General features: G+C 39.8%; 2 non-coding genes across 2 annotated transcripts; both read left to right on the top strand.

Annotated features, from left to right (window-relative positions):
* The first annotated feature begins 9,337 nt into the window (after positions 1-9,337).
* Positions 9,338-9,441, top strand: LOC148578119 (small nucleolar RNA R71). The gene has a single exon (XR_015904460.1). It is a non-coding gene; the product is annotated as a small nucleolar RNA R71 (small nucleolar RNA).
* A 12,143-nt stretch (positions 9,442-21,584) lies between these two features.
* LOC148578118 (small nucleolar RNA R71) lies at positions 21,585-21,692 on the top strand. Its single transcript, XR_015904313.1, has one exon. It is a non-coding gene; the product is annotated as a small nucleolar RNA R71 (small nucleolar RNA).
* The last annotated feature ends 4,128 nt before the right edge of the window (positions 21,693-25,820 follow it).

The following is a 25,820-nucleotide window of genomic DNA, read 5'->3' as shown; positions in this document are numbered from 1 at the left end:
ATGGACGACGTGGACGCGTGCCTAGCGCAGGACACAAGCGACGCGTACGCGTAACTGACGTGTACGCGTGACAAGGGAAATTGCCAATTGACACCCTTGTCACGCACGCATGACCTACGCGTACGCGTGACAGACGCCACATGCAGAAAGTTGCAGAAAACGCTGGGGCGATTTCTGGGCTCTTTCTCGGCCCAAATCCAAGCCCAGAAACACAGAATAGAGGCTGGAGAATGAGGGAATCAAGGCATTCATTGAGATACATTCATTATTCACAATTTTAGATTTTAGATGTAGTTTTTCTAGAGAGAGAGGCTCTCTCCTCTCTCTAGGTTTTAGGATTTAGGATTTCTCTTAGTTTTAGGTTTGATTCTTCCCAATTCCAGGTTCAATGTTCCTTTAATTTAGTTTCTCTTCTACTTTTATTTGTTCTAGTACTTTGGTTTATTTATTTTCCTTGTTGATTCTATTCTTTTCCAATTTGGTTTATGAACTCCATGTTAGATTTGATTTCTTATTTAATGCAATTTGAGGTATTTCATATTTATGATTTTAATTTAGCTTTTTACATTCTTAGCTTTGATTGATGAATTGTTAATTAGAGACACTTGAGTTATCAAACTCCTTTGTTAATTGATAATTAGAATTTACTGGTTGATTTAGATCCCTCTAAAGCTAGTCTTTCCTTAGGAGTTGACTAGGACTTGAGGAATCCCATTGATTAGTCCTCTTGACTTTCCTTTATTTAGTAAGGGTTAACTAAGTGGGAGCAATAAACAATTCTCATCACAATTGATAAGGATAACTAGGATGGGATGTCCAGTTCTCATACCTTGCAATGGTTTTCATGATTATTAATTTACTTTCTTGCCAATTTATTTCCTTGTTCCCTATTTCCAAAACCCAAAAAGACACTTTTCCATAACCAATAATAAATCATACTTCCCTGCAATTCCTTCAGAGACGACCTGATGCACGGAAAACTGTCTCTCGACAAATCTCCCTTCGGCAAGTGTACCGAATTTGTCGTCAAGTAAAAACTCACAATAGAGTGAGGTCGAATCCCACAGGGATTGATTGATCAAGCAACTTTAATCAGAAGAATGTTCTAGTTAAGCGAATCCAGAATTTGGGTTGAGAGTTGCAGAAAATAAAATGGCGGGAATGTAAATAACAGAAAAGTAAATGCTAGAATTAAAGGACTGGAAGTAAATGACTGAAAATAAATTTGAGAATTGTAAATGGAAATGGGGGATTTGCTCATAAAAGCAAATGACAGAAATTAAAGAGAATGGGTAAGATCAGAGATGGGGAGTTCATTGGGCTTAGGAGATGTTGCAATTCTCCGGATCAAGTTCATTTTCATCTCTTCCTCAATCAATGCACTCATTGATCTCCTTGGCAATCTTAAGTGATTGAATTACAATTTCTTGCAATTCAATCTCTCAAATCTTGATCAATAGCCAATTCCTTGGTCAATTGCTCATGAGAAGAGATGAAGTATGGTAACTGATTATACCACATGAATTTCCCAAATCAAGTATTGAGAGGGTTATAGTCACATACCCATCCAAACCCAATTTGGTCCAGCATGAGAAAGCATTTCTAGCTTGATCTCTTCATTCCTCTTTCAAGGTTCAAAAGAGATCCAAGTTTGAATAGCTTCTTTTCCAAGATAACTACTCAATTGGATGAAGATCGAAAGCTTTCAAGTAAAATCAAGAGAAAAGATAGAAGAAGAATAATGAAAATTAGTATTGATCCATCAAATTACAACAGAGCTCCCTAACCCAATGAAAGGGGTTTAGTTGTTCATAGCTCTTGAAAATGAAAACAAAGATGGAGAATACATCATAAAACTAGAAAATGCAGAGAAAGTAAAATACAGAGAGTAGTTCTCTTTTTCCCACTTCCAGAACTCCTTAACAATTCAAAGCTACTCCTATATATACTACTTCTCTCAGCTTCTAGTTGGCTCTTCAAGTCTTGGGCCTTTGGATCTTGAGTTTGAAGCAGTTCTCTTCTTCATTTGGGCTTGGCTTTACTTGCAGAGAGAAAATGTGAAGTGGGCAGAGACTTTAGCTTAGGACGTTAGGGGTGTTAACGTTTAGTGAAAATATAAGTTCGAGAACGTTAGTGACAATCAACTTTCTCACTAACGTTACTAAATAAAAGCCACGTTAACTTCAACGTTAGTGGCATAAACGTTGCCACTAACGTTGCCTCTAAGTCCTTCGCACACGTTATTAAGACTTAACATTCCCAATAACTTTGAAAAGCCCTCTTTGTTCCCACGTTAGAGCCCACGTTAACTTAGTTAACGTGGCTCTTTAACGTGGGCTTGCCATCCTTCGAGAACGTTAGTGATACTCAACATTGTCACTAACGTTCCAAGGTGCCCCTATGCCTCACGTTAGAGTCCACGTTAACTAGGTTAACGTGGCTTCTAACGTGGCCATGCTTAGCCATCCCCAACGTTAGTGACAATGTTGAGTGTCACTAACGTTGGCCATTCTTTCACTCATCAACGTTAGCCTCCACGTTAACTAAGTTAACGTGGAAGTTAACGTGGCTCCTTGGGGGGTTGTGTGGTTGCTTCCAACGTTAGTGACAATGTTGGGTGTCACTAACGTTGGCTCAACTTCCCTTCTCCACGTTAGAGTTCACGTTAACTTAGTTAACGTGACTCTTAACGTGGTCAATAATGGCTTTGAGAGCGTTATTGGCAATCACTTTTCTCATTAACTTTGCAAGTTACCTCCCATTCCTTGCTTCCTTTGGTCCTGAAATCAAGCAATAGAGTGCATCAAAGTTCTAGTCCAAGTCATGGGTAATGCAACATACAATTTGTCACTAAACTCATGCAAAATCCTCATGAAATAATGTAAAATGCACAATGTATGCTTGAATCAAGGTGTAAGTGAATATCTACCCAAAACTAGCTTATTTCCTAAGGAAATGCATGAAACTAACCTAAAAACAGTAAAGAAAAGGTCAGTAAAACTGGCCAAGATGCCCTGGCATCACAACACCAAACTTAAAGCTTGCTTGTCCCTAAGCAAGTACTGGAACTAGAGAATGATGAATGGAATGCCAAGAGCAATGAGTCATTCTTGTGGAAGTCATATCACTGATTTTATGGTGGTTTCATGCATAGCAACTTAGGTTCATTCCTGGCTTTTAGACCTTTATCATGTCTTAAAACACTCACTTTGCTTACATCCCATGAGACTTTTATTCATTGATCCCTTTATTGTCATTTCAGAGCTTATTGGTGTTCTTAGGCTAAGTGCTCTGTAAGGGGGGAACTTTTTAAGATAAGCTTTCAGCCAACACTCCCGAACCAGTTGGTTCAAGGTGCTAGGTGTTGAAGCACCCCTAAGGACTTACTCCCTCAAGTCTCTCCCCCATACATACACACCACAGGCATATAGTTCATTTATTTTCCTTTTTGAGACCTTGGTGTCCAGCACCTCTTTGGGTTACTAAATGCTCTGTGGTGAGGGTTACTCTTGATAATGGACTTTCAGCTGATAATCCCGGGTTAGTTAACCCAAGTTACCAGGTGATAAAGCACCCCTAAGAGCTTATTCATCCAAGTAGATCCCTCACACAGGAACACCACAGACACATATCTTAAGATCAAAACCATTGGTGCCTAGCCTTATTGCTTACTCTTTTTCTTTTGTTTTTCCACTTTCATTATTCTTTTCTCTTACTCTTATTAGGATCTTGTCATATACTTAGTCTCATGAGTATATTCAAAGCAAAGTATTCAGGCCAGATAGTTGTCATCCCACCTTATGGTTGAACCAACTTAGCTAACTTATGATCATACCACAAACTCATGAATGTACTCCATAGTGTAAACTCCACTCTGATCTTTTGAAACATAAACATTCTCTCTTCATTTGATTAAAAGGGACAAGCATACAAGTAAGTAAAGTAGGGATGCAGTGACATAAAGACTAGTGCACATAGACCTATTCAGAACTTAAAAGACAAAATTTAAAAAGGGTTCAACTACGAGTAACTACAAATCAAAAGTGCATTTGGACTTCCAACTTTCAACAATTCTGAGTACAATGGAATTAAGTAACAATACAACCTTCGGGTGATGCTTTCTGGTTGCCCTCTCTCTTTGTCATCATCATAGTTTTTGCTGCCTCGCTTCTTTGGGTGGAGGTGCACCATTTCCTCATAAGATTCCTGCAAGGTTACTGGAAGTTGCTTGTTTCCAAAGCACTTGAGACATAGTTAGCTTGCATGTATGCTGGTACTTTTTGAACTCAATTTGGTGTGTGAACACCAAACTTAGTTCCTTGCCCAGTGCAAACATTGCACATATGCAGAGAACCCCATATCTTGTTGTCAACAAAGCAATGATTACCTATAGTCTAACTACATCTAAGTGGTTTCTCTTGATTGGATGGAGCTAGCAATGTTCTTTTGGAGTGGAGTGTAGTTCTAACCAATGTCCTTTGGTGGAACACCAAACTTAGAATTACACCATCACTCTTGGATTGTTCTGGTGTGGAACACCAAACTTAGCTCCTTACAATATAGGGGAAACGACTTATGATTTTTTTTATTGAAATAAAGATGAAAGTGAAACTACCTGAGGTTGGGTTGCCTCCCAACAGAGCGCTCTTTTATCATCGCTAGCTCGACGAGTCCTTAATTACTTGAGATGGTACTTTACTCTGGGGTTTTCCCCCATGTTTCCCAGATAATGCTTGAGTCTTTGTCCATTCACTGTAAAAGTCCTCTTTGAACCTTCATCCGTGATTTCGATGTGGCCATATGGTGATACTTTCATAACCATGAAAGGTCCGGACCACCTTGACTTGAGTTTTCCTGGGAACAGCCTTAATTTAGAATTGTAAAGGAGTACTCGCTGCCCCTTTTCGAAACTCCTGGGCGCAAGATGCATGTCATGTTTTCTCTTTGCCTTTTCTTTATACATCTTAGTGTTTTCATAGGCTTGTGACCTGAATTCCTCCATCTCTTGCAGCTGCAAGATCCTTTTTGCACCAGCAGCAATGCTGTCAAAATTTAGTATCTTGATAGCCCAAAGAGCTTTGTGTTCCAGCTCCAGTGGTAAATGACAAGCCTTCCCATAGACCAGCTGATATGGAGACATTCCAAGTGGAGTTTTGAATGCTGTTCTGTATGCCCAAAGAGCATCATCCAGCTTCTTCGACCAATCCTTTCTAGATGCACCTACAGTCTTTTCCAGGATCCTCTTCAGCTCCCTGTTGGATATCTCAGTTTGCCCACTTGTTTGAGGATGGTAAGGTGTGGCTACTTTGTGTTTTACCCCATATCGTAGGAGGAGAGCTTCTAGTGGTTTGTTACAAAAGTGGCTCCCTCCATCACTGATGAGGGCTCTTGGGACTCCGAACCGGCTAAAGATATTCTTCTTGAGAAAGTTCATGACTACCTTGTTATCATTAGTTGGGGTTGCAATAGCCTCTACCCACTTGGAAACATAATCCACTGCTACCAGGATGTACTTGTTTGCATATGAGGTTGGGAATGGTCCCATGAAATCTATTCCCCACATGTCAAACAGTTCCAGTTCCAAGATGAAATTTTGTGGCATGGCGTTTCTTTTGGGCAGGTATCCAGATCTTTGGCATTCATTGCAGCTTTTTACTAGTTCCTTGGCATCCTTGAAAAGGGTAGGCCAAAAGAATCCACTTTGTAACACCTTTGCTGCAGTTTTGTCCCCTCCAAAGTGCCCGCCATAACATGAACCGTGGCAATTCCACAGGACTTCTCTTCCTTCTTCTTCCGAAACATATCTTCTAAGGATTCCATCTGAACATTTCTTGAAGAGATATGGCTCGTCCCAGACAAAGTATTTTGCATCATTCATGAGCTTTCTTTTTTTATGTTTATTGATCTTTGGGGGTAATGCCCCAGTTGCCTTGAAATTTGCAATATCTGCAAACCATGGTGCTTTGTGAACTGTCATCAACTGCTCATCAGGGAAGAGCTCGTTCACATTTGTATCATTTCCTCCACCTTGATCATGAGGGATTCTGGATAGGTGATCTGCCACCTTGTTCTCCACTCCTTTCTTGTCTCTGATTTCAATATCAAATTCCTGCAATAGTAAGATCCACCTTATTAGTCTTGGCTTTGATTCTTGCTTGGCAAACAAATATTTAAGTGCTGTGTGATCTGTAAAGACAATCACTTTAGCACCAATGAGGTATGATCTAAATTTGTCAAATGCAAAAACTATTGCTAGCAACTCCTTTTCAGTAGTGGTATAATTTCTTTGAGTTTCATTAAGGACTTTGCTAGCATAGTATATTACACGAACTAAATTATCTTTCCTTTGTCCTAACACTGCCCCAACTGCAAAATCAGATGCATCACACATCAATTCAAATGGTAGGTTCCAATCAGGTGGGGAAATGATAGGAGCAGAGGATAACCTCATTTTCAAATGTGCAAATGCTAGCATGCATGTTTCATCAAAGATAAATGGTGTATCAGATACAAGGAGATTACTTAAGGGCTTGGCTATCTTTGAAAAATCTTTAATGAACCTTCTGTAAAAACCAGCATGCCCTAAAAAACTCCTAATTGCCTTGACATCACTGGGTGGGGGTAGTTTTTCAATAAGTTCTACTTTAGCTCTATCAACCTCAATGCCTTGGTGAGAGACCTTGTGACCAAGGACTATTCCTCCTGTCACCATGAAGTGGCATTTTTCCCAGTTCAAGACCAAATTGGTCTCTTGGCATCTTTTCAATACCAAGGCGAGGTGATGTAGGCAACTAGGAAAGGAATCTCCGAATACCGAGAAATCATCCATAAAAACTTCAATGAATTTTTCTATCATATCTGAAAAGATAGAAAGCATGCAGCGTTGGAAAGTTGCAGGTGCATTACATAGCCCAAATGGCATGCGCCTATAGGCAAAAACTCCATATGGACAAGTAAATGAGGTTTTCTCTTGGTCTCTGGGATCAACCATTATTTGGTTATATCCTGAATAACCGTCGAGAAAACAATAATATGCGTGTCCTGCAAGTCTTTCCAACATCTGATCCATGAATGGAAGGGGAAAATGGTCTTTTCGTGTAGCTTCATTGAGTTTTCTGTAGTCTATGCACATCCGCCATCCTGTGACGGTCCTTGTAGGTATGAGCTCGTTCTTCTCATTGGTAACCACAGTGATTCCTCCCTTCTTGGGAACAACATGTATGGGGCTAACCCAAGGGCTGTCCGAAATTGGGTATATGACCCCTCCTTGCCAAAGCTTCATAACCTCTTTCTGTACCACTTCCTTCATGATTGGGTTCAGCCTTCTTTGAGATTGAATGGACGGCTTAGCATCATCTTCCAACAGTATTTTATGCATGCATATGGCTGAACTGATTCCCTTCAAGTCAGCAAGGGTCCATCCAATGGCATCCTTATACTCCCGCAGCACCTTGAGTAGCGCGTCCTCTTGATCTTGACTGAGGGATGAATTTATGATCACTGGGTAGTTTTTATTTTCTCCTAGATATGCATATTTGAGAGTGGGTGGCAGTGCTTTGAGTTCAAGTTTGGGTGCTTCTGACTTTTCATTCCCTTCCTTTGGTGCATCTGGTATATGTATTTCGGCTGTGGCCACCTCTTCACTTGATTCAGATTCTTCCTCCACCAATCTCTCGTCCTCTTCAGGTTCTTCTTCTTCAAAATTCTCCTACACTTTATCCTCAAGTGCATCTAACCTCATGCATTCCCCCAATTGTTCTGGTGGGTAACTCATGGCCTTGAACACATTGAATGTCATCTTTTCATTGTGTAATCTCAGGGTGAGGTCACCCTTCTGAACATCAATGACAGCTCCAGCAGTGGCCAAGAATGGCCTTCCTAAGATGATGGAGGTCTTGGCGTCCTCCTGCATGTCCAGCACCACAAAATCTGCTGGAAATATGAAATCTCTCACTTTTACCAGCAAATCCTCTACTATTCCGTGAGGGAATTTGAACGATTGGTCTGCCAGTTGTAGGGCCATTTTTGTCGGTTTAGCCTCCTCAATTTTCATCTTTCTCATCATAGCTACTGACATCAAATTGATGTTGGCCCCTAAGTCACAAAGAGCCTTCTCTACTGTGATTTCTCCTATAATACAAGGGATATGAAAACTCCCAAGATCCTTCAATTTCTGGGGTAGTTTATGCTGAATGATAGCACTACACTCTTCAGTTAGTATCACAGTCTCATTGTGTTTCCAGCTTCTCTTCTTAGTCATTAGCTCCTTCAAAAACTTGGCATAGAGTGGCATTTGTTCTATGGCTTCAGCAAAGGGTATGTTGATTTGTAGTTTCTTGAAGATTTCCAAAAATCTCAAGAACTGGTTGTCATCTTCCCTTTTCTTCAATAGCTGGGGATATGGAGCTCTTGAGATGTTCAGTTGTGGCATCCCTTTTTCTTTCTGCGGACTTGGCGTGGGAGGTTGAACTCCATCTTACTCTTCTCCCTTTTCATTTGAGCCTTCTTCTTGTGGTTTTTGGGCAGTTCCTTCAGTTCCTTCCCACTCCTAAGTGTGATAGCTTGACACTCCTCCCTTTTGCTTGAATGGGCATCATAGCAAAGGTTGTGGTTAGGAAGCTGCTTAAATAGATAGCTGATTTGTATCTCCAGTTTCTTGATGGCAGTATTTTGATTCTGCATGTTTGACTGCACTTCCTCTCTGAATGCTTTACTGTTTCGAATGTCTTTGCATACTCCTTCAATTAAGGTTTCGATCTTAGAGAGCTTGTCATCAATTGATGGGTGATTCGGAGCAGATGTGCTGTTTTGGTTTTGATAGGCATGTGGAGAGGTGTTGTTGTTGGAGTTGTAACATCTCTGGTCTTGGTTTTGATCTTGCTCACTTCCCCACCCAAAGTTTGGGTGGTTTCTCCATCCAGGGTTGTAGGTCTTGGAGTATGGGTCATAGTTTTTCCTTGGTGAATTTCCAATGTAGTTGGCTTGCTCCTGACTACCCTCTGCTTCTTCATTCACTCCTTCTTGGGTTGTTGATGAAGTGGAGATTGCTGCTACTTGGTTCCTCTCCATCTTCTTGGTGAGGTCAGCCAGCTGCTGGGTAATGAGCTTGTTTTGGGCCAACAGAGCATCTACATTGTTTAGCTCCATTACTCCTCTTGTCTTCCCTCTTTCGGAAGCATAGAAGTAGTCGTTCTCTGCTACTGTTTCAATAACATCTATGGCTTCCTCAATAGTCTTCTTCTTGTTCAAAGATCCTCCGGATGAGTGGTCTACGGCCTTCTTTGACTCATAAGAGAGCCCTTCATAGAAAATATGCAGCTGCACCCATTCGTTGAACATGTCAGGTGGACACCTCCTTGTTAAGTCCTTGAACCTCTCCCATGCTTCATATAGAGTCTCACCATCTTGTTGCCTGAAAGTTTGGACCTCAGCTCTCAGCCTATTGATTCGTTGAGGAGGGTAAAATCTTGCTAAGAATTTGTTCACCACGTCTTCCCAAGTTGTCAAGCTTTCCCTTGGGAAAGATTCCAGCCACTTGGCTGCTTTGTCCCTAAGTGAGAATGGAAACAAGAGCAGTCTATAGGTGTCAGGATGAACACCATTAAACTTCACTGTGTCACATATCCTCAGGAAGGTGGTTAGATGTTGATTGGGGTCTTCTTGAACACCTCCTCCAAACGAACAGTTGTTCTGAACAAGGGTGATGAGCTGTGGTTTAAGTTCAAAGTTGTTGGCATGGATTGTTGGCTTTTGGATGCTACTTCCACAATTGCCTGGGTTTGGATTGATGTAAGAGCCCAAAACTCTTCTATCCTTCCCAGCATGATTTGCTCTACCTCCTCCCCCATGGTTGTGATCTTCTTCTTCATGATGGTTTTCCATGTTATCTTCCATGTTTGGTTCAAAGAATTCCTCTTCTTCCTCAGCACCAACCACTTTCTTTCCTCTTGCCTCCCTCCTTAATCTAAGGAAGGTCCTCTCAGGTTCAGAATCGAAGGAAGTTGAAGCCCCGCTTCTTCTCCCTGTCATACAACCATCAAGTGCAAGCAAGAAAAGATAGGTGCAGAAAGTATTTGTATCAGAATTACTGTTAGTTGTGGGTGATGCAATATATCAAACAGTTAGTGGGTTAGCAAACAGAATTGAAGATAACGAAGAAAAACAAAAAAATAGAGGGGGAAGGGAAGAAGCTTAACTAAAACAGAAAGTAAATCACTCAAACAGAAAATGAAATTCACAAAATAAAAATGCTCAATCTAGTGATCTTCCAATTTAATCATTGTTGATGCACAATCAATCCCCGGCAATGGCGCCATAAACTTGATGCACGGAAAACTGTCTCTCGACAAATCTCCCTTCAGCAAGTGTACCGAATTTGTCGTCAAGTAAAAACTCACAATAGAGTGAGGTCGAATCCCACAGGGATTGATTGATCAAGCAACTTTAATCAGAAGAATGTTCTAGTTGAGCGAATCCAGAATTTAGGTTGAGAGTTGTAGAAAATAAAATGGCGGGAATGTAAATAACAGAAAAGTAAATGCTAGAATTAAAGGACTGGAAGTAAATGACTGAAAATAAATTGCAGAATTGTAAATGGGAATGGGGGATTTGCTCATAAAAGTAAATGGCAGAAATTAAAGAGAATGGGTAAGATCAGAGATGGGGAGTTCATTGGGCTTAGGAGATGTTGCAATTCTCCGGATCAAGTTCATTTTCATCTCTTCCTCAATCAATGCACTCATTGATCTCCTTGGCAATCTTAAGTGATTGAATTACAATTTTTTGCAATTCAATCTCTCAAATCTTGATCAATAGCCAATTCCTTGGTCAATTGCTCATGAGAAGAGATGAAGTATGGTAACTGATTATACCACATGCATTTCCCAAATCAAGTATTGAGAGGGTTATAGTCACATACCCATCCAAACCCAATTTGGTCCAGCATGAGAAAGTATTTCTAGCTTGATCTCTTCATTCCTCTTTCAAGGTTCAAAAGAGATCCAAGTTTGAATAGCTTCTTTTCCAAGATAACTACTCAATTGGATGAAGATCGAAAGCTTTCAAGTAAAATCAAGAGAAAAGATAGAAGAAGAATAATGAAAATTAGTATTGATCCATCAAATTACAACAGAGCTCCCTAACCCAATGAAAGGGGTTTAGTTGTTCATAGCTCTTGAAAATGAAAACAAAGATGGAGAATACATCATAAAACTAGAAAATGCAGAGAAAGTAAAATACAGAGAGTAGTTCTCTTTTTCCCACTTCTAGAACTCCTTAACAATTCAAAGCTACTCCTATATATACTACTTCTCTCAGCTTCTAGTTGGCTCTTCAAGTCTTGGGCCTTTGGATCTTGAGTTTGAAGCAGTTCTCTTCTTCATTTGGGCTTGGCTTTACTTGCAGAGAGAAAATGTGAAGTGGGCAGAGACTTTAGCTTAGGACGTTAGGAGTGTTAACGTTTAGTGAAAATATAAGTTCAAGAACGTTAGTGACAATCAACTTTCTCACTAACGTTACTAAATAAAAGCCACGTTAACTTCAACGTTAGTGGCATAAACGTTGCCACTAACGTTGCCTCTAAGTCCTTCGCACATGTTATTGAGACTTAACATTCCCAATAACTTTGAAAAGCCCCCTTTGTTCCCACGTTAGAGCACACGTTAACTTAGTTAACGTGGCTCTTTAACGTGGGCTTGCCATCCTTCGAGAACGTTAGTGATACTCAATATTGTCACTAACGTTCCAAGGTGCCCCTATGCCTCACGTTAGAGTCCATGTTAACTAGGTTAACGTGGCTTCTAACGTGGCCATGCTTAGCCATCCCCAACGTTAGTGATAATGTTGAGTGTCACTAAAGTTGGCCATTCTTTCACTCATCAACGTTAGCCTCCACGTTAACTAAGTTAACGTGGAAATTAACGTGGCTCCTTGGGGGGTTGTGTGGTTGCTTCCAACGTTAGTGACAATGTTGGGTGTCACTAACGTTGGCTCAACTTCCCTTCTCCATGTTAGAGTTCACGTTAACTTAGTTAACGTGACTCTTAACGTGGTCAATGATGGCTTTGAGAGCGTTATTGGCCATCACTTTTCTCATTAACTTTGCAAGTTACCTCCCATTCCTTGCTTCCTTTGGTCCTGAAATCAAGCAATAGAGTGCATCAAAGTTCTAGTCCAAGTCATGGGTAATGCAACATACAATTTGTCACTAAACTCATGCAAAATCCTCATGAAATAATGTAAAATGCACAATGTATGCTTGAATCAAGGTGTAAGTGAATATCTACCCAAAACTAGCTTATTTCCTAAGGAAATGCATGAAACTAACCTAAAAACAGTAAAGAAAAGGTCAGTGAAACTGGCCAAGATGCCCTGGCATCACGATCCGAGGTTTAAATACTTCGATTATCAATTTTATTGGGTTTGCTTTAGTGACAAACAATTTTTTTGTATGAAAGGATTCTTTGTGGGTTTAGAAACTATACTTACAACGGGAATTTATTTGTGAATTATTTACCGACAGAAAATCCGTTCATCAAAATGGACCCAAATTTTTAATTTTTTCTGGTCTCATATGAGTATGCACCCAAATTCCCAATACTTTTGTCACTAAACACAACACACTTTCATCAACCCAAGTTCCCACAGTTCCCCACACTTAATTGATACACAATCTCTAACTTAAACTAACCAAAGATTCACTTGGGGTAATTATTTATTTTTCTGCTTAAGGCTAGTGATGTGGTAACATATAGAACAAATGGGGATAAAAAGGCTCAAGGTGGCTAACAAAGGTGATTAAAAGGGTAGGCTATTTGGGATAAGTGAGCTAATAATAAATGATGGCCTCAATCATATGTATGAATATAAATATACTAAATAATGGACATATAGAATGGAACAAAATATAGATTGCAATCATAGAGAAGAAAACACACAAGAATAGAAATTCATGGTTAAATAATGTAACCATATAATTAAGCTCAAATCTCACGGGTTGTGTGTTCTTAGCTATAATTTATGTTCCAATTTACAATCTTCAAACAAGTTTAACACACATTTTTCAATTTGAATTAGTGAAATATTATAAAATAGAGTCTTGAAAAGAAAATATTACTTCAACCAAGTAGTAGCTAAATGCACAAAATCAAACAAACATGCAGTCAAACATGCAAATGCAACAACTAATAAGGAAAATAAAACATTGGTGTTGAGAAGAAATTAACTAACCCACGGAAGTCGGTATTGACCTCCCCACACTTAAAGATTGCACCGTCCTCGGTGCATGCTAAGATGTGCAAGTTGACGGGTGGTTCCAACTGGCGCTTTTCTCCAAAGATTGTACAGATGGACTTGTTTGTTGCCCCTTTGAGAAGCTTTTCCTTTTTCTTCTTTGGTGGTCATCCTGAAAGAAGAGAAAAAAAAAGGAAGAAAGGTAACCCAAAAACAAAGATAGAAAATAAATAAAATATGGTTGGGTTAATACTAAATAATGAGGGTCTCAATTACATGGTAGCTACAACATGCAAGTGAGAAAACAATAGAAGCAAATGGCATATTAGTAGTGCAAAAAATTGCAACAATGGGAGAGATAGTGGGTAATGAAAGACAATGTAAGTTCATGTCAATGCAAAAGGAATACATGTATCATAAAAGATTGACATTGACAGAAAAATTAATATCACCCAATATTGTAAAACAAGTCACTAAGCACCAAAATAATACCAGAAAAGATACAACAGTTGAATAAGAAAATGTAACACCAATGGTAAAATAATAAACCTAGAAAAGAGAAGAAAACATGCATAAGATTAAAATGCAATGAATGAAAGTATGAAAATAAGTTAAGTAAAACTAGAATGAAAGAGAATAAGGATGAGAGGTTAAAGGAATGAAGAAGAAGAAAGTAAGAAAGAAGGAAAAAAGAAGTAGAAAGGAGAGAAGAAAGAAGTAAGAATTTAGAAACGGGGCACGACGCGTACGCGTGCATCATGTGTATGCGTGGAAACTGAGTTGGCCGTTCGACGCGTAAGCGTCGCCTACACGTACGCGTGGGTGATCTGAGAGCGGAATGACGCGCACGTGTCAGGGACGCATACGCGTCGGTGATTTTGTGCCTCTAGCATAGTTCCATCGCAAGGGCAGCACAACTCTCAGGTCAGCACGCTTTTACGCCGATTTTCATGCCCACGCGTATGCGTCGCTGACGCTTTCGCGTGGGTTGAACTTTTTATAGGGGACGCGTACGCGTGAGGTACGCGTACCCGTGTGGTGGCTTGTGCGCCACGCACCCCTCCCGCGCGTCTCTCGCACAACTCTCTGTTTAATTGCGTATACACATACGACGCGCGCGTCATGGTTGCTTGCGCGTCGACCTACTGTTTTTTTATGTAGTATGCATAATGCAAAATGCAGATGCTCATGCAGACATGATGAATGAATAACTAAGAAAAATAGAATAAAATAAAACGAAGAATAAAACAAAACAAAATAAAACTAAAACTGAAAAAGAACGATTATACCATGGTGGGTTGTCTGCCACCTAGTACTTTTAGTTAAAGTCCTTAAGTTGGACATTCGGTGAGTCCCTTGTTATGGTGGCTTGTGCTTGAACTCATCCAGGAATCCCCACCAATGTTTATAATTCCAATGGCCTCCGGGATCCCAAACTAGGCGCAAAGAGTCTTCAAGCAAGATTAAGCAAGTGACAAGGCCCCAAAAGTGTTGATTGCTAGACTGAATTCCGGGGTCCCAAACCTTGCTTTTGCACCTGTCTTCTTGTTTACCATCTTTGTTCCAACCGGGTGGTAAGCAATCCGAATTCTCACTAAGGCATCCAAATAGCTTCCTAGACCCATATAATTTAGTATTCTTCCATCCATGATAATTCAGCCGTGAGCTTCCTACCACAATGAACCTAGGATTGTGTTGTGGTGCGCAGAAATTGTGATTACACTTTAATTATGTAAAATTCATCGCTCTTTCTTTCCCTGGTAGTGGCGCCAAAAACATGATGCCAATACCATGGTTCACAACTTCGCACAACTAACCAGCAAGTGCACTGGGTCGTCCAAGTAATACCTTACGTGAGTAAGGGTCGAATCCCACGGAGATTGTTGGTATGAAGCAAGCTATGGTCACCTTGTAATTCTCAGTCAGGCGGATATAAAATAGTAATGGGGTTTTCGAAAATAATTAATAAAATAGGGATAGAAATACTTATGTAAATCATTGGTGAGAATTTCAGATAAGCGAATAGAGATGCTTTCGTTCCTCTGAACCTCTGCTTTCCTGCTATCTTCATCCAATCAGTCTTACTCCTTTCCATGGCTGGCTTTATGTGATACATCACCATTGTCAATGGCTACTTTCGGTCTTCTCTCGGGAAAATGATCCAAATGCCCTGTCACGGCACGGCTAATTGTCTGGAGGCATCACCCTTGTCAATGGTTTCATCCTATCCTCTCAGTGAAAATGGTCAACGCACCCTGTCACGGCACGGCTATTCATCTGTCGGTTCTCGATCCTGCTAGAATAGGATTTACTATCCTTTTGCGTCTGTCACTACGCCCAGCAATCGCGAGTTTCAAGCTCATCACAGTCATTCAATCATTGAATCCTACTCAGAATACCACAGACAAGGTTTAGACTTTCCGGATTCTCTTGAATGCCGCCATCATTCTAGCTTACACCACGAAGATTCTGATTAAGAGATCTAAGAGATACTCATTCAGTCGAAGGCAGAACGGAAGTGGTTGTCAGGCACGCGTTCATATGGAATGATGATGATTGTCACGTTCATCACATTCAGGTTGAAGAGCGAATGAATATCTTAGAAGCGAAATAAGATGAATTGAATAGAAAATAGTAGTACTTTGCATTAATCTTTGAGGAACAGCAGAGCTCCACACCTTAATCTATGGAGTGTAGAAACTCTACCATTAAAAATACATAAGTGAAAGGTCCAGGCATGGCCGAATGGCCAGCCCCTCTGATCTAAGAACCAGGCGTCCAAAGATGATCCTAAGATCCTAAGATGATCAAAAGATGTCTCATACAATAGTAAAAGGTCCTATTTATAATAAACTAGCTACTAGGGTTTACAGAAGTAAGTAATTGATGCATAAATCCACTTCCGGGGCCCACTTGGTGTGTGCTTGGGCTGAGCTTGAGTGTTACACGTGTAGAGGTCCTTCTTGGAGTTGAACGCCAGTATTTGTGCCAGTTTGGGCGTTCAACTCTGGTTTTGGATCCTTTTCTGGCGCTGGACGCCAGAATTGGGCCGAGAGCTGGTGTTGAACGCCAGTTTACGTCGTCTATTCCTGGCCAAAGTATGGACTATTATATATTGCTGGAAAGCCCTGGATGTCTACTTTCCAACGCAATTAGAAGCGCACCATTTCGAGTTCTGTAGCTCTAGAAAATCCACTTTGAGTGCAGGGAGGTCAGAATCCAACAGCATCGGCAGTCCTTCTTCAACCTCTGAATCTGATTTTTGCTGAAGTCCCTCAATTTCAGCCAGAAAATACCTGAAATCACAGAAAAACACACAAACTCATAATAAAGTCTAGAAATGTGAATTTAACATAAAAACTAATGAAAATATCCCTAAAAGTAACTAGATTCCACTAAAAACATACTAAAAACAATGCCAAAAAGTGTATAAATTATCCGCTCATCACAACACCAAACTTAAATTGTTGCTTGTCTCCAAGCAACTGAAAATCAAAGAGGATAAAAAGAAGAGAATATACTATAAATTCCAAACTATCAATGAAACATAGCTTCAATCATATGAGCGGGACTTATAGCTTTTTGCCTCTTGAATAGTTTTGGCATCTCACTTTATCCATTGAGGTTCAGAATGATTGGCATCTATAGGAACTCAGAGTTCAGATAGTGTTATTGATTCTCCTAGTTCAGTATGATGATTCTTGAACACAGCTATTTTATGAGTCTTGGCCGTGGCCCTAAGCACTTTGTTTTCCAGTATTACCACCGGATACATAAATGCCACAGACACATAATTGGGTGAACCTTTTCAGATTGTGACTCAGCTTTGCTAAAGTCCCCAATTAGAGGTGTCCAGGGTTCTTAAGCACACTCTTTTTTTGCTTTGGACCTTGACTTTAACCGCTCAGTCTCAAGTTTTCACTTGACACCTACACGCCACAAGCACATGGTTAGGGACAGCTTGGTTTAGCCGCTTAGACCAGGATTTTATTCCTTTAGGCCCTCCTATCCACTGATGCTCAAAGCCTTGGGATCCTTTTTATTTGCCCTTGCCTTTTGGTTTTAAGGGTTATTGGCTTTTTTCTCTTGCCTCTTGGTTTTAAGAGCTTTGGCTTTTTCTGCTTGCTTTTTCTTTTTCTTTCTATTTTTTTTTTCGCTATTTTTTTTTCTGCAAGCTTTGTTCTTTGCTGCTTTTTCTTGCTTCAAGAACCATTTTTATGATTTTTCAGATTATCAAATAACATGTCTCCTAGTCATCATTCTTTCAAGAGCCAACATATTTAACATTCTTAAACAACAACTTCAAAAGACATGTGCACTGTTCAAGCATTCATTCAGAAAACAAGAAGAATTGTCACCACATCAATATAATTAAACTAAGTTCAAGGATAAATTCGAAACTCATGTACTTCTTGTTCTTTTGAATTAAAACTTTTTTCATTTAAGAGAGGTGATGGATTCATAGGACATTCATAACTTTAAGACAAAGTTACTAACTACTAATGATCATGTAATGAAGACACAAACATAGATAAGCACATAACATAGAAAACGAAAAGCAGAAGAAATAAGAACAAGGAATGAATCCACCTTAGTGATGGTGGCGTTTCCTTCTTGAGGAACCAATGATGTCCTTGAGCTCTTCTATGTCTCTTCCTTGTCTTTGTTGCTCCTCCCTCATTGCTTTTTGATCTTCTCTTATTTCATGGAGCATGATGGAGTGCTCTTGATGTTCCACCCTTAATTGTCCCATGTTGGCACTTAATTCTCCTAGGGAGGTGTTGATTTGCTCCCAATAGTTTTGTGGAGGAAAATGCATTTGAGGCATCTCCGGGATCTCATGGTGATGAGCTTCCTACGCCTCTTGAGCTCCATGAATGGGCTCTCTTGCTTGCTCCATCTTTTTCTTAGTGATGGGCTTCTCTTCCTTAATAGGAATGTCTCCTTCTATGAAAGCTCCAGCTGAGTAACATAGATGGCAGATAAGATGAGGAAAAGCTAGCCTTGCCATGGGGGATGACTTTTCGGCTATTTTGTAGAGTTCATTAGAGATGACTTCATAAACTTCTATTTCCTCTCCAATCATGATGCTATGAATCATGATGGCCCGATCTACAGTAACTTCAGATCGGTTGCTAGTGGGAATGATTGAGCATTAAATGAACTCCAACCATCCTCTAGCCACAGGCTTGAGGTCCAATCTTCTTAGTTGAACCGGCTTGCCTTTGGAGTCAATCTTCCATTGAGCTCCTTCCATACATATGTCCATAAGGACTTGGTCCAACCTTTGATTAAAGTTGACCCTTCTAGTGTAGGGGCGTTCATCTCCTTGCATCATGGGCAAGTTAAACGCCAACCTCACATTCTCCGGACTAAAATCTAAGTATTTCCCCCGAACCATTGTAACGTAGTTCTTTGGATCCGGGTTCTTACTTTGATCATGGTTCTTGGTGATCCATGCATTGGCATAGAACTCTTGAACCATTAGGATGCTGACTTGTTGGATGGGATTTGTTAGAACTTCCCAACCTCTTCTTTGAATTTCATGTCGGATCTCCGGATACTCATTTCTTTTGAGTTTGAAAGGGACCTCGGGGATCACCTTCTTCTTGGCCACAACATCATAGAAGTGGTCTTGATGGGCTTTGGAGATGAACCTTTCCATCTCCCATGACTCGGAGGTGGAAGCTTTTGTTTTCCCTTTCCCTTTTCTAGAGGATTCTCCGGTCTTAGGTGCCATCAATGGTAATGGAAAAACAAAAAGCTTATGCTTTTACCACACTAAACTTAGAATATTGCTCGCCCTCGAGCAATAAAAGAAAGAATAGAGGAAGAAGAAGAAGAAAATATGGAGAAGAGGGGTGAAGTGTGTTTCGGCCAAGTAGAGAGGAAAGGGTTGTGTTGTGTGAAAATGAGGAAGAATGGAGGGCTATATATAGGGGAGGAAGGGGGGTTAAGGTTCGGCCATTTAGGGTGGGTTTGGGTGGAAAATTGGTTTTGAATTTTGAAGGTAGGTGGAGTTTATGAGGTAGGTTTATGGGGAAGAGTGGATGGATGTGAGTGGTGAAGAAGTGATGGGGAAGAGAGATTGAGGTGATTGGTGAAGGGTTTTGGGGAAGAGTGTTTATGGGATTGTATGAAAGAGGGGTGAGAAGAAGTGAGTGGAGGTAGGTGGGGATCCTATAGGGTCCACAGATCCTGAGATGATCCTGTGGGGTCCACAGATCCTGAGGTGTTCAAGGATTTACACCCTTGCAACAAATTAGGCATGCAAAATGCCCTTGCACGCAACTCTGGGCGTTCAGCGCCAGGTTGGTGCCCATTTTGGGCGTTCAACGCCCATTTACTGGCCATTTCTGGCGTTGAACGCCAGAACCATGCTTGTTCTGGGCGTTCAGTGCCCAGATACTGCCCATTTTGGGCGTTCAGCGCCAGAACCATGCTCTGTTCTGGCGTTGAACGCCAGGCAGATGCTTCCTCCAGGGTGTGATTTTTCTTCTGCTATTTTTGATTCTGTTTTTAATTTTTATATTTATTTTGTGACTCCACATGATCATGAACCTATAAAGACATATAACTAAGAAAAATATTGTTAGATAAAAATTGGGTTGCCTCCCAACAAGCACTTCTTTAATGTCAATAGCTTGACAGTGGGCTCTCATGGAGCCTCACAGATGTTCAGAGCATTGTTGAGACTCTCCAACACCAAACTTAGAGTTTGGATATGGGAGTTCAACACCAAACTTAGAGTTTGGTTGTGGCCTCCCAACACCAAACTTAGAGTTTGACTGTGGGGGCTTTGGTTGACTCTGCTTTGAGAGAAGCTTTTTCTGCTTCCTCTCCATGGATGCAGAGAGAGATCCTTGAGTTGTAAACACAAGGTTGTCCTTATTTAATTGAAGGATCAATTCTCCTCTGTCCACATCAATCACAGCTCTTGCTGTGGCCAGGAAGGGTCTTCCTAGGATGATGGATTCATCCTCTTCCTTTCCAGTATCCAGGACTATGAAATCAGCAGGGATGTAAAGGCCTTCAACCTTTACTAACACGTCCTCTACTTGTCCATATGCCTGTTTTTTGGAATTATCTGCCATCTCTAATGAGATTTTAGCAGCTTGCACCCCATAGATTCCCAGTTTCTCTATTACAAAGAGGGGCATGAGGTTTATCCCTGAACCAAGATCACACAGAGCCTTAAAGATCATGGTGCCTATGGTACAAGGTATTATGAACTTTCCAGGATCTTGTCTCTTCTGAGGCAATGTCAGTTGATCCAGATCACTTAGTTCATTGATGAACAAGGGAGGTTCATCTTCCCAAGTTTCAATACCAAATAATTTGGCATTCAGCTTCATGATTGCACCAAGAAACTTGGCAGTTTGCTCTTCAGTAACATCCTCATTCTCTTCAGAAGAGGAATACTCATCAGAGCTCATGAATGGCATAAGGAGGTTCAATGGAATCTCTATGGTCTCTAGATGAGCCTCAGAGTCCTTTGGTTCCTCAGAGGGAAGCTCCTTATTGACCAATGGACGTCCCAGGAGGTCTTCCTCCTTGGGATTCACGTCCTCTCCTTCCCTTACAGGTTCGGCCATGGTGCTTATGTCAATGGCCTTGCACTCTCCTTTTGGATTCTCTTCTATATTGCTTGGGAGAGTACTAGGAGGGATTTCAGTGATCCTTTTACTCAGCTGGCCCACTTGTGCTTCCAAATTTCTAATGGAAGACCTTGTTTCATTCATGAAACTTGCAGTGGCCTTGGATAGATCAGAGACTAAGTTTGCTAAATTAAAAGTATTTTGTTCAGAGTTCTCTGTCTGTTGCTGAGTGGATGATGGAAAAGGCTTGCTATTGCTAAACCTATTTCTTCCACCATTATTAAAGCCTTGTTGAGGCTTTTGATCCTTCCATGAGAAATTTGGATGATTTCTCCATGATGAGTTATAGGTGTTTCCATAAGGTTCACCTAAGTAATTCACCTCTGCTATTACAGGGTTCTCAGGATCATAAGCTTCTTCTGCATAAGAAGCCTCTTGAGTACTGTTGGATACAGCTTGCATTCCATTCAGACTCTGAGAAATCATATTGACTTGCTGAGTCAATATTTTGTTCTGAGCCAATATGGCATTCAGAGTATCAACTTCAAGAACTCCCTTCTTCATAGGCGTCCCATTACTCACAGGATTCCTCTCAGAAGTGTACATGAACTGGTTATTAGCAACCATGTCAATGAGTTCTTGAGCTTCTGCAGGCGTTTTCTTTAGATGAATGGATCCACCTGCAGAAGTGTCCAATGACATCTTTGATAACTCAGACAAACCATCATAGAATATATCCAGGATGGTCCATTCTGAAAGCATGTCAGAAGGACACTTTTTGGTCAACTGTTTGTATCTTTCCCAAGATTCATAGAGGGATTCACCATCTTTTTGTTTGAAGGTTTGAACATCCACTCTAAGCTTGCTCAGCTTTTGAGGAGGAAAGAACTTGGCTAAGAAAGCCGTAACCAGCTTATCCCAAGAGTTCAGGCTATCTTTAGGTTGAGAGTCCAACCACACTCTAGCTCTGTCTCTTACAGCAAAAGGGAAAAGAATGAGCCTGTAGACTTCAGGATCTACTCCATTAGTCTTAACAGTATCACATATCTGCAAGAATTCAGTTAAGAACTGAAAAGGATCTTCAGATGGAAGTCCATGAAACTTGCAGTTCTGCTGCATCAGAGAAACTAATTGAGGTTTCAGCTCAAAGTTGTTTGCTCCAATGACAGGAATGGAGATGCTTCTTCCATGTAAATTGGAATTAGGTGCATTAAAGTCACCAAGCATCCTCCTTGCATTATTATTATTTTCGGCTGCCATCTCCTCTTCCTGTTCGAAAATTTCTGAAAGGTTATCTCTGGATTGTTGTAATTTAGCTTCTCTTAATTTTCTCTTCAGAGTCCTTTCAGGTTCTGGATCTGCTTCAACAAGAATGTTCTTGTCCTTGCTCCTGCTCATATGACAAAGAAGAGGGCACAGAGAAAATAGTAATAATAATATGGATCCTTTATATCACAGTATATAGGTCCTTGTGTTAGTAGAAGAAAAGAAGAAGAAAATCTGAACTCAGAGAGAGAGAGGGTTCGGATTTTTTTTTTGGTGATGTGAGGAAGAGATGTTAGTAGATGAATAAATAAATAGAAGGAGATGAGGGAGAAGGATTTTCAAAAATAATTTTTGAAAAAGAGTTAGTGATTTTCGAAAATAGTTTTGAAAAAGGTTAGTAGTTTTTTCAAAAATTCAAATAAAAAATAATTAGTTAATTAAAAAGAAATTTTTTGAAAAAGGGGGAAGATATTTTCGAAAATGAGAGAGAGAGAGTTAGTTAGGTGGTTTTGAAAAAGATAAGAAACAAACAAAAAGTTAGTTAGTTAGTTGAAACAAATTTTGAACAGATAAGAAGTTAGGAAGTTGGAGGAGATATTTTGAAATCAAATTTTTGAAAAAGATATGATTTTGAAAAAGATAAGATAAAAAGATATTTTTGAAAAGATATGATTGAAATTAGTTTTGAAAAAGATTTGATTTTTAAAATCACAATTAATGACTTGATTCACAAGAAATAAAAAAAATATGATTCTAGAACTTAAAGTTTGAATCTTTCTTAACAAGCAAGTAACAAACTTGAAATTTTTGAATCAAAACATTAATTGTTGATGTTATTTTCGAAAATTATGTGATAAAAATAAAAAAGATTTTTGAAAAATATTTTTATAATTTTCGAAAATAACTAAGAAATTTGAAAAAGATTTGATTTTTGAAAAAGATTTTGAAAAAGATAAGATTTTTAAATTGAAAATTTGATTTGACTCATAAAAACAACTAGATTTTAAAATTTTTTGAAAAAGTCAAATCTAATTTTCGAAATTTTGAGAAAGAAAAAGGGAAAGATATTTTTTTGATTTTTGAATTTTTTTTATGATGAGAGAGAAAAACACTAAAAAGATGCAATGCATGAAATTTTTAGATCAAAACATGTGATGCATGCAAGAATGCTATGAATGTCAAGATGAACACCAAGAACACTATGAAGATCATGATGAACACCAAGAACATATTTTTGAAAAATTTTTAATGCAAAGAAAACATGCAAGACACCAAACTTAGAATTCTTTAATGCTTAGACACTAAGAATTCAAGAATGCATATGAAAAACAAGAAAAGACACAAAACATGCAAATGCAAAGATCAAACAAGAAGACTTACCAAGAACAACTTGAAGATCATAAAGAACACTATGAATGCATGAATTTTCGAAAAATGCAAGATGCACATGCAATTGACACCAAACTTATAACATGACTCAAGACTCAAACAAGAAACAGAAAAATATTTTTGATTTTTATGATTTTCTAATTTTTTTGGATTTTTTTTCGAAAATTATTTGTAAAAGAAAAAATAAGGATTCCGAAATTTTTAATATGAATTCCAGGAATCTTACCATGTTAGTCTAAATCTTCAGTCCAGGAATTAGACATGGCTCACTAGCCAGCCAAGCTTTCAATGAAAGCTCCGGTCCAAAATACTAGACATGGCCAATGGCCAGCCAAGCTTCAGCAAACATAGATACCTCTCATGTATACAACAGCTGATATTTCATCCAACTTCATATACTTATGAGTGGAAGCCTCAGTCCAAAAGAATTTAGACATGACTTTACAGCCAGCCAGGCTTCACATGCTTCATGAAACACTATAATTCATTCTTTAAAAATTTTGAATAAATTTTTTTTTTCGAAAACAGGTGAGAAAATTTTGAAATATTTTTGAAAAATTTTTGAAAAGAAAACAAAAAGAAAATTACCTAATCTGAGCAACAAGATGAACCGTCAGTTGTCCAAACTCGAACAATCCTCGGCAACGGCGCCAAAAACTTGGTGTTGTTGCCGGATTAAAATTTGGCACTGATGTTACCGGACCAAAAGCTTGCCGAAAACTCGAACAATTCCCCGGCAACGGCGCCAAAAACTTGGTGCGCAGAAATTGTGATTACACTTTAATTATGTAAAATTCATCGCTCTTTCTTTCCCTGGTAGTGGCGCCAAAAACATGATGCCAATACCATGGTTCACAACTTCGCACAACTAACCAGCAAGTGCACTGGGTCGTCCAAGTAATACCTTACGTGAGTAAGGGTCGAATCCCACGGAGATTGTTGGTATGAAGCAAGCTATGGTCACCTTGTAATTCTCAGTCAGGCGGATATAAAATAGTAATGGGGTTTTCGAAAATAATTAATAAAATAGGGATAGAAATACTTATGTAAATCATTGGTGAGAATTTCAGATAAGCGAATAGAGATGCTTTCGTTCCTCTGAACCTCTGCTTTCCTGCTATCTTCATCCAATCAGTCTTACTCCTTTCCATGGCTGGCTTTATGTGATACATCACCATTGTCAATGGCTACTTTCGGTCTTCTCTCGGGAAAATGATCCAAATGCCCTGTCACGGCACGGCTAATCATCTGGAGGCATTACCCTTGTCAATGGTTTCATCCTATCCTCTCAGTGAAAATGGTCAACGCACCCTGTCACAGCACGGCTATTCATCTGTCGGTTCTCGATCCTGCTGGAATAGAATTTACTATCCTTTTGCGTCTGTCACTACGCCCAGCAATCGCGAGTTTGAAGCTCGTCACAGTCATTCAATCATTGAATCCTACTCAGAATACCACAGACAAGGTTTAGACTTTCCGGATTCTCTTGAATGCCGCCATCATTCTAGCTTACACCACGAAGATTCTGATTAAGAGATCTAAGAGATACTCATTCAGTCGAAGGCAGAACGGAAGTGGTTGTCAGGCACGCATTCATAGGGAATGATGATGATTGTCACGTTCATCACATTCAGGTTGAAGAGCGAATGAATATCTTAGAAGCGAAATAAGATGAATTGAATAGAAAACAGTAGTACTTTGCATTAATCTTTGAGGAACAGCAGAGCTCCACACCTTAATCTATGGAGTGTAGAAACTCTACCGTTAAAAATACATAAGTGAAAGGTCCAGGCATGGCCGAATGGCCAGCCCCTCTGATCTAAGAACCAGGCATCCAAAGATGATCCTAAGATCCTAAGATGATCAAAAGATGTCTCATACAATAGTAAAAGGTCCTATTTATAATAAACTAGCTACTAGGGTTTACAGAAATAAGTAATTGATGCATAAATCTACTTCCGGGGCCCACTTGGTGTGTGCTTGGGCTGAGCTTGAGTGTTACACGTGTAGAGGTCCTTCTTGGAGTTGAACGCCAGTATTTGTGCCAGTTTGGACGTTCAACTCTGGTTTTGGATCCTTTTCTGGCGCTGGACGCCAGAATTGGGCCAAGAGCTGGCGTTGAACGCCAGTTTACGTCATCTATTCCTGGCCAAAGTATGGACTATTATATATTGTTGGAAATCCCTGGATGTCTACTTTCCAACGCAATTGGAATCGCGCCATTTCGAGTTCTGTAGCTCTAGAAAATCCACTTTGAGTGCAGGGAGGTCAGAATCCAACAGCATCGGCAGTCCTTCTTCAACCTCTGAATCTGATTTTTGCTCAAGTCCCTCAATT

The sequence above is a fragment of the Arachis ipaensis genome, chromosome B1 (assembly GCF_059453495.1).
Source record: "Arachis ipaensis isolate K30076 ecotype BB chromosome B1, ASM5945349v1, whole genome shotgun sequence".
In the NCBI taxonomy this organism is placed as follows: Eukaryota; Viridiplantae; Streptophyta; class Magnoliopsida; order Fabales; family Fabaceae; genus Arachis; species Arachis ipaensis.
The sequence above is the reverse complement of the archived record's forward strand: the minus strand, read 5'-3'. Positions and strand labels throughout refer to the sequence as shown.